This window comes from Triticum dicoccoides, chromosome 1A, assembly GCF_002162155.2.
Source record: "Triticum dicoccoides isolate Atlit2015 ecotype Zavitan chromosome 1A, WEW_v2.0, whole genome shotgun sequence".
NCBI lineage: Eukaryota > Viridiplantae > Streptophyta > Magnoliopsida > Poales > Poaceae > Triticum > Triticum dicoccoides.
In genome coordinates, this window is record NC_041380.1 from 110489851 (window position 1) to 110500401 (window position 10551).

A 10551-nucleotide genomic window follows, 5' to 3' on the forward strand; every position below is an offset into this window, starting at 1 on the left:
GAAAGGTTAGCCTTGCGGGGGAACTGTTGCGCAAGCTGCTGAGCAAGGCTGTGAGACCGGCCTAGTATGTCGGTCATAGCTTCCAGGTGTAGTTGTTTAGCGATGAGGTTCTTATTGGTGTTATCCACAATCTTTCTTAGAGATAGGACTTCAAGTCAAAGTTGAGTTGTAGAATGCCTTTCTGCTAGAACTTGGGACTGAAGAAGTCGAACTGATCTAGACAACGAATTCTGTGAGCTTGTCTGACTGTTAATCTCAAGTAACTTGAACACTGCATCAAGACAAGACTTGGGGTTGTCTCGCTATCTTCAAGATGTTTTGCCTTCTTTGCTGCAATATATGTTGGGTTTGTCTCACAGCCTTCAGCAGACTTGTGCATGCCATCAGGCATATCACCCTGAAACAAAGCAGAGAGATGACAGGTTTTGCACGTGTATAAAGATGATAACTGTTCTGTCAATTCTATCCAATTTCAAATTAGAAAATAAAGAGTATATTCAAAATATCAATAGCATAATTTGGAATTGTTCATAATGCGGGGAGCTTCACCACACTACTGGATTACCATGTCAACATAACAAGCATAGATGAAGGGCAAAGAAAATCATTGTATCTGTTTTGGATAATGTGCATGGCATGTTGTTCATATCATCAGCCACATCAGTAAGATAAAACATGAGATGACAAGGTGCAAACGTGGGCTGCTTCACCACACACTGGATTATAGATCCACAAAAACAAGCATACATATAGGGAGTATTGAGTAATGTGCATGGTATGAATAAGGAATTTGGTTTTACAAGTAAAACTTAGAACTTACAGTTCTTACGAGCATGCATTTTGGTAGAAACAGCAAACTAAACGGCAGTAAATGATAGGGAGGATGAGCAAATTAAACAACAATTGAGGATAAAGGCTTTAGAAGGACTGACTTACATTAACAGTTAACACCGGCTTTATAATGCCCTTCTCCATGGCAAGGGAAGGATAACTCAAGAATTTCAGCATAGAATCTTCTTCATAAGCATTGCCTGTACTCTACATTTTGTAGAGAGTAATTATAGATATGATAATACCGGAAGGGATAGAGGACAATGAAGATAAGATGCAGATTGATGCTACATAATCAACTACCAATCCCTGGAAGTACAAGCGTTACAGGACAAAATGTACTGACAAGAGCAATGGGCTACACTTCTGCACTGGCATTGTCTGTGTATTCTACTTGTTGGTAAGATTAAATATAGATCTAATCTTTTTTAGTAAATGGTGGGCGAGGGAGATAAGATGCAGAATGCTATAAAATGAACATATCCCTCTTCCCATAATACAAGAGTATTTTGAACACTGGTGTACTGTACAAAACGTTCTTATATTATGGGACGGAAGGAGTAGCTGTTAATGTAAGTACAGTGATAGACCACGTTCAGTCCTTACAAGAGGACTGCAGAGCTAAACCTCTTCAAAAGCATTGGGTTGATTCTAAATTTCTGTAAGAGTCCATACGGATCTTATAATGTCCACCAAATGGATGATTACGAGGCTAACATGTGCAGTGATGCTACATAATCAAACATCTATGAAAGTAAGTATGGTCATACAGGGTAAGAGGTACTCACAAGAGCAATGCGGTGTGCATTATAGTTGCGAGATTCTGTGGTCCCTTGAGAACGAATATTCTTCTGCTAATAGTTTTCATACAAGTGAGACATTAAGGCAAATGCAGAAATGTAGTTCAAATTGTGATGTGATATCATAGACAGTACCTTACGCTGTAGCTGAGACCAATGTGTATCAAGATTATTCCAGTCACCGTCGGATAAATGTAGCACCGGAGACTTTACAGAAATTTCGTTCAGAGGCTTTCCATCGAAGTGCGCTTGCCTCAGGTAGGAACGATACTTCATCAACGAGTGCTTGAAAAGCGCAACCAACCCTTGCTCGTTATCACAATCCAGTTTGCGCCTCACCTATTTAAAAGAATGAAATCTTGTGTCTTCTGTCAGTAGAAACATATGCAGTAATGACCATGAATAACATTAGTACATTACTTACGCGTAAGTTGCAGAGGAAGACTGGAAATTGTTATGTGTCTGCGGTATAATCTTTCCATGAAGGAAAGATGCGCACAAAGTTCCTGACAACAACATAAGCTTCGTCTTCTAAACTAGGAAGAAATGGAACATGGGTCCTATTTGCTACAATTGGGGCTCTCTCTGGTTCGAAAAGGGATTTGGCAACTGGATTTGGTGTACTCTTTGCTGGAATCGGGGTTTTGCGTCGTACAGCTGGTGCTATGTCAACTGGCATAATCATACTGTTTGCTGCAGTTGGGGTCTGCTGAGTTGGGGCATCAGAAATGACCAGTGTAGTAGGGCTAGAGTCTGCTAGAGTTGGGGTATTTTGTGGATCAGGTGATATTGCAACTACACCTAATGGGCTATTTGATTTATCATGTGCCACTACCTTTTCCAAATACTTTGCTTGTGCTCCTCCATGATCAGCAATCGCCCTCTTCCTTTTGAACGTCTGATACACAAGAACAACATTTGAATGGATAAATATGGTATGATGACAGATGGAATATGTACTGAAAATGGATAGGCAGGGCGTATTCACATACACAATGTGTAAACTAAGCTAGTGGCAGTTCAACAAAGTAGAAGAAATGCAAAGCATCAGTTGCAAGATATGTGCGAGCAATGTAACCTTGGAAAGTTAGAGCAAGTACCTTGATGGGTGAATAAGATAGGGCATCTTCCTCTGACTCCTCCACTAGGGAGCTACATTGACTTAGGTCTCCCTCTAGCTCAGAATCACTGTTAGGATCATATTTTGAGCATGAATCTGTAGGTGGAGAGTGTTTGCATTGCATTGCATCCAGACTTGATTTCAGTCCCTTAATGCCAAGTTTGATAGCCATGGCATTGTTCTGCTTTATTCTTTTCATGTGCACAAGCTCATAATCATTATGACGCTGTTCAGAATCTGAGATTCATGAAAACATAAAAAGTAGTCAGATTATCTATGGAATGCATTGCGGTTTCAACTCGGAGAGTGTGTCCCTATAAACCCCTGCATATGCAAAGTTCACCTCCCCAACCATGTTGACCAGACCACACACAGAGATACACACCTGAGCGGCGAACATGCATTTTCAAAACTAATTTAGGAACATTTAGCTGACCAATTAAACAACTCTATTTTAATAATATCAGATTCATATTTGAACAACTAAGCTTGTTTAGCTTGATGGGTGGAGCAGTGTTATTATGACACGAAGCATGTATTCTGATCGTATAGTGATCATAAAAGGGGGAAACTCTAAGCATATATTTTTTTAGCAAAAGAGGGTTTCCCCTCTGATTTCTATTAAATAAACCACCACGGAACCAACATGATCAATTAAACCCTAAGCATGACCAATTAAACCGTATTATGGCTGTGCCATGGCAAATTTGAAGCTGCAAACCAAAGAAATGATATTTAGCATCCATTGTTTGCTTTGAACTAAGAACTAAATTCTAAGAGGTGAAAAGAAAGTAGAGTAACCAAGTTAAGATCTATTTTCTGGTTGAGATCAAAAAGTTGAGGAGATATGAAGTACCACCTCTCTTGTGGCGCCGTGTAGGCATCGGGGGTGCGATGGCTATCAGTGGCGTTGAAGCAGATCTGTGATGGTAGATGGGTGCACCGGGGGGTAAGTCCCGTTGCGGTGGAAGAGAAGGTCGTGTGAGCGGCCTCGGCAAAGAGGATGATGGCGCCGATGAAGCGAGAGGACGCGATGCAAGGCTATGGGTCCGTCGCTGTGGATGAGAAACGTCCATCTCTAGCAGTGGACGACGCGGTCTTGGTAGGCGCTCCGGCATGGTGGAGGACGGTGGCGATGGATGTGGTGGTGGACGGCGGCGATAGATGGGGTGGCGGACGGAGGCTGGTGTGGGAATGGGGTGTTCTAGCGCAGACGGTGTATGAATGGGAAAATGGAGGGAGAGGTATGGGGAACCATGTTTTTGGGACGCGCCTGTCTGAAATATGGGAAAGCTACGAACTTATCCCCCGTTTCAAATTTGGACGTCTCGTCGGTTGGGGATAGGACGGTAATCTCGCATCTCCCAAATATTTGCTGGTAACTATTTTGGGCGAGGAGAGGGTGTTTTGCCACCCACGGTTGGCGCCCACGGTGTATGAACAGGGCTGACAGGTAGGGCGGTTGTGTCACGTCTGATGGAAGTTACACATCTGCCCCTATTTAAAATATTAGCCTACATCTATTTCGGACGAGGAAAGGGTGTTTTGCTGCCCATCGTGTATGAATGGGGAATGGAGGGAGAAATAGAGGTCTTTCGGACGAGCTTGAATCAAATGAGTTTTGCCGCCCATGTTTGACGCCCACCGTGTCGGAATGGGCTCAAAGGCGGTCATTTCACGTCTAATTGAAGTTACTAACCTACCCCTATTTAGAGCAGTGGAAATCGGGCCGATGGATTGTCCGTGTAATGGGTAGATAGTAATTTCCATCTCCCAAACACTTGGCTTCGGGCAGCCGATGTGGGAGTGGACATTTTGCTGTTTCTTTCGAATTTTGGGAGAATAAGCATCCATGTTTACCCTGGCAACTAAATTCGAATCCATTTTGTATTCCTATATGAATCTTTATAAATCATTCTATGTGTTTTTATATATCTTCAAAAGGACGACAAAGATGTATTCCACTGTCATATATGAATATGGTTTACAAATGCCAATACTCAAATTCAGAAACTAGAATCCAGTTTAAGGTGAATTCGAATATTTGGAACACTTCATGTCCAACTCAAATGTCACACGCAGCATAATTTGTACTCCCATTTAGATATGTACACAAGCGATGTATCAAGATTCAAATACCGAGTCAATCAACCAAGAATGTACGGAACTAACACACATATAAACACTTATAGAGTATATGGATCAATAATATCAACTAACATACATAAGCCAGGCCGATGTATTTTTTTTGGCTACAACATCATCCTTTTTTAGCCAGCATCTTGGCCCTTTCCGATGCGTGCCACTTATGGTCCATCTATACTACTATTGCTGAATGCACATTCAGCCTGATTGGCATATTTGTAGGTCTGGCACAGCAATCCAAATGAAATGACTCCGAGTCTTATCAATTAATACAGACTTGTGCTCAAATAAAATTACAAACAAAAAAACAAAAAAAATTATTACATGATCTCTAAAACAAATGGTTTGATTGATTACATGAACAGACAACACAAATGTTATTCAACTATGGAAAGAACATTTCACCTATGATTTACCAAGTAGGAATTTAATTTCCTTTTTCCTTCAGGACCTTAACAATCTGGTCAGTCTCAGCTTGCTTCGTTTTGTAATCCACCAAATATTTAATGGTTGTCTTGAGTACTGCTTGTGATTGTGCTGTTTGCTTCCTCAACATGTCAACTTCATCTCTAAGTGTAGAAGCAGAATCTCTTTCTACCACTAGTTTAGCCTCTAGAGCATCAGCAGTTGGCAATTCATCATGCACGATTGGGTCGGTGCCACTGCTGTGGGATGATGCAACGTCCATGGGGACCTCGCTCTTTGATCTTGGGCTAACCTGTTTTGCCATTAAAGTTCCGATTGGATTCAGAAAAGTTGAAGTTAGCAAAACATCTCAACTGGGAGTTATAACAGCAAACTAGTTAAACAAACAACGAATTAAAGAGTTTCAATTGGATGCTGAAAAGTAGTTATTAACATCATTGTAACCCGCTATTGCAGCAGCAAAGCAGTTAAACAAACCAGTAGATATTTAAGTTAAGGCAAACAGGTAATTCTTAACAGTAAGTATCAAACACATAGATAGGCGCAATCTACAATATGATTAACAGGCTGTGCCATTATGTAATCATTAGCAAACTAAATTAAACCAAGCAACGTAATTGAACAATTTTGCAATAAGTGGCTAACTAAAATTCCGAGAAACAGGTAACTGAACTTACACTAGTTCTTTGTATAGGCACACTTCAACTTCTTTTTCGCTTATAAGGTTCTACGAAGGAGTCCATGGCATCAATTTCTTGGATACGCAGTCCCAATACTTCTTTCTTCCCACACTGCATGGGTAAGTCGAATGGTTAATCTGGTAAGATGGTGCGTCCTTGATATGTTATATGAGGACGTGTAGTCAGACTAGTTGTAGCCAAACACATCACACTGCCTTTTATTGTATATTTCATGTGATTACTTTTGGCATATTGAGATCTAAGAAATCTACAATAGGATGAAAAGACTGGCATCCTTCACATTATTGGCGAACTCAGTTCATAGAAACAAGCAATTCAACCATTCTGTGGGTAAATCAAAAGCGCCACTGGAATATTTTTCACTATCCAATCATACACGCAAAAAGGGGCGACGCCACCATAGGGGCTGGTATGGGCGGCCGCCTCAGGTGGCTGGAAAGTGTGCACCTAGTTTGAGTCGTCCAGGTTGGCCCATGCTAGTTTTGTTCGTCCCAACGCATGAGCAGGCAATGTAAAAAATGAAGAAAAATGTTTCAATTTGGATGGTCCAATAACATAAGTGCAAGGCAGGCCCTATAGCAGGCTCGCGGCCCAAACGAGCGCCTCCCATATCGATCGACAGCAGGAAAAATCCTAATTCATTCGCTCCAGCCTCCAGTCTGGTTCGCTCCTAACCTAGCCGCCGCTGGACAGACCGACACAGCACTTCCTCGCGCCCTTGTTGGAGGGCGGTCACCGGGCTTCAAGCGAACGGAAGGACAAGAAGATGAAGATCCAACCCTGGGTGTAGCCTGCGTGGGAGGCAGCGGCGGCAGCACAGGCATGGCATCGAGCTTGTGCAAACGGACAGTCGCAGATTGCAAGAGTATCATGCGCAACGAGAAGGTACATCACATCCCTGATTATATCTAATTCAACTCTTCAATTTCTGGCCAATAGTTAAACCTGACGGTGTTGTAAAACTGCTTGTATGTAGGGAATCTATGAGAAAATGAAACCAATTTCGACTTATTTTATAACTCCCCCAATCAATACTGAACTGACTAAATATGATGTATCTAATCAAGTTTCCAGTGCAAACATACAAGCTCATGTTGTTCTTGAGCCTGAAGTGTCTAATGAACAGACTGCTAATGAAGGATTTGATGCAAACATTTTACATGCTCCTGGTGATGAACATATAGTGACTAATGAGGGATCTAATGCAAGCATTTTGCAAGCTCATTGAAGGATTTAGTGTCTAATGATGATCTACTATGTTGAGAGAGACAGAGATTTGCAGGCATTGATGACAAGCAAATTATAGTGCATTTTCATAGCTTGAGGAAACGTCGAGGCCATCTACCAGAAAGTCCTCGTATCATGACAACATAGCATAAATACTTTTCTAATCTATTTTTTGAAACTATTGGCATACTTGTGCAGGATAGATATATTGATATGCAGTTTGCGCACTGGTTATACGTGCAATTACACTTCGATATTTTCAGCCAGAGAATGAATAATTCAAGCAGGTATAGACCATGTTTGCAGTCCTTGTACACCATGTTGCATTTTGTGTTTTTTGGTGCTTGCATCATTTAGTGTTTATAATCTGAACTACTTTGGATCATTAGCTGGTTTTCAAAGTGCATGTAGCTTCACATTTCTCAAGTTATGTTGATTTCCGGAGTGCAAGTGCCTTCGTATTTTTAAGTTAAATGTTCGCCCTGGTAACTTGAACTCGTGGATCAGCCACTGCACACAAATCATACACGAATGTCAGTATGAATTAAATGAAATGCAGGGACTTATGCTAGCTTGTTGTACAGGCTCACTGCAGCTCTGCTTGCGCTTGGGATGTTCCATGTACAAGTCCATGTTACCACTTGCTTGGATGTGCAGGCCTTCTGCTCCTTGCATCCCCCTCTGCATTTTTGACATGGCGAATGGTTGATCAAATAAGAGGAATCGACCTTGATGTTGTACCGGAGGACAGATACTTACAAGGTTATACAGGTGTGCAGGATGTGTACCAGATCCCGTAGCGCCATCATGCTTCGCTAAAATATGGATTTGCTTGTTTCAGATGATATCTCCAGAAGAAATAAGAGTTAAGGTCAGAGTTCCATAGGCGTGTAATCTAAGAGAGCAGTGAAAGGATATACAAACATCGTCGGAACAGTTCACAAGGGAGTGATGTGTGGATACCTAGTTCGGGCCGGCGTTTGGGCATGCTCGCCTAGCTAGAGTGCGGGTCACTTCAGAGCCATTGAGGGTGATGCGCTGGCATTGGCTGGCCACGCACGGATGCAGATCTTGAGTGGCAGCGGAGCGCTACGATGCGGTGGACGAGACCGTTGGTGAAGCCCCAACGGCCTAGGGGGGCAGAGGTGCGACGATGTGCTCGGTGAAGTAGCGCCGGCGAGCTGGGAGACGACGTCGGTGAAGCGCACCTGATGCGGTGGAACTCGATGTCTGTGAGGCACGTCGGTTGCGGCGGCCGACGTTGTCGGTGGACCACCTGGTGCGGTGGACGAGGGCGTAGATGAGGTAGCTCCGGTGCGGTGGTGAAGCGCGACCGTCGTCTTCATCGTCGTTGTCCGGCACAGAGGTGGGGAACGGTGGGGAAAGAGACGATACGAGGGGTGATTCGAGGGTTGGCGGCGAATTAGGGATTTGAGCAATCTGGTCGTGGAAGGGGACGGTGGAGAAGAGAGATTTTGCAGGGCTGGAATTGGGGCTGCCAGATATTTCAATCCGAAACATGGAAGCGCAAACTTATATTGTCGTCGTCCTTTTGGGGGGGGAGGGGTGGGTGGCTGGGTGCTACACGTCCGTCCGACACACGCGACCACCCCAACAGGACTATGCTTCGGTGCCTTAAGGCACCTGCCCTTGTGTCCATGACATATGGGCCCAACAGGTGGCTGGCCCACATGTCAGTGACCCAAAGGCAGTTGCCTTTAAGGCACCGAAGCATCGTCCACCCCGACACGACCCTGGGTTGCCTGGTGCGCCTACAGTTGAGAATGCAAACGAATCTTCTTTCATTTGCAAACGAATCTGTATGTATTACCATGCCCGTGTTTTCCTTGCAATAATTAGTCATTCGAAACGAGATATTGCATCCGTTCACTTTTGTAAGTCATTTCAGACAACTTAAAATGAACTGTTTTGGACATTGTCTGAAATGTCTTCAAGGTCTTATAAAAGTGAACAGAGGGAGTACTATAAATTAATTAATGAGGAGTTATTTGAAAAAAAAATCGAAACGGTACCCACGCTAACGTGGATTAGAGTGTGTGTGTCACATAATTAGTTATTTTAATTAGAGTGTGTGTCACGTAGTTAGTTATTTGAATTAGAGTGTGTGTCACGTAGCGATCTCCAATTCTAACGTGGATTTTGCATTTCAATGTATCCACACTACTTTTTTAATAAAAATTCATATGTATATGATGAACACCATGGTAGTGAGAAAACTTTTGGATGGATTCAAACATATGACCTACAAAATAGCACAACAAACTGAGTCACTGTCAACTTTTCAAAACTTAGTATGGCACGAATTCGAAATAATTACCCGTATGCCTGGTCCTCGGTTCAAATCTTACAATGTACACCGAATTGAAACATAGAAATTAAGTCTCGTACTATGTACATTCAAATGTTGTTTTTAGCCCCCCCCCCCCCGCACAAACGCTACATACTTCATGTATCAGTCAATCTTCCTCTCCTAACCACCTTAGGAAGCTATCAGTTTCCAACACAGGTTCATTCTTTCTCTCCATGTTTCGATCTCTAAGTCTCTCAACTACACAACCCCTTTTTCTGCTCTGTTACCAAATGTATTTACCTCACACACCCGCCATTGCACCCCATGCCGAGCTCTCTCTCTCTCTCTCCCCTCTCCCTCTCACCCTCTCGCGCTAAATACATGCATTGCCTATCTATCCCCCCAACCTCTCGTGCATGTGTACGCACGCACGTTGTATATCTAGGTCACTCCCTCGAGACTATCTCACTCTTTCTTCCACACGGCGGGCCACACTCGCTCAATCTCGCTCTCTTTATCTGTGTCTCATTTAACCTCGTTTTCTTTCACACACAAATGATATATCTCCCTGTTTGGGCCTCGATCGACACACTCTATACTCTCTCACGCAGATTGTCTATCTAGGTCAGTCCATCCAAGCCGCCACCACTCTTTCGACTTCGTGGTGGGCCACGCTCACTCAATCTCTCTCTCTCTCTCTCTCTCTCTCTCTCCGTATGTCTCGATTGACCTCGCTCTTTCTCGGACAAAAACGATATATCACCATGCTGAGCCCAATTCGACATATTCTCATTGTATACCCTCTCACGCACATCGTCTATCTAGGTCACTCTCTCCAACCCGTCTCACTCTTTCTATCGCACGGCGACCCTATGTGATCGGTTGACCTTGCTTCCTCTCACGCACAAAATATATCTACACGTTTGTGACTGGATCATCTCTCAAGCTCTATCTTACAGCCCTCACCCTTGCCAAAAAGCTCAATCGGAC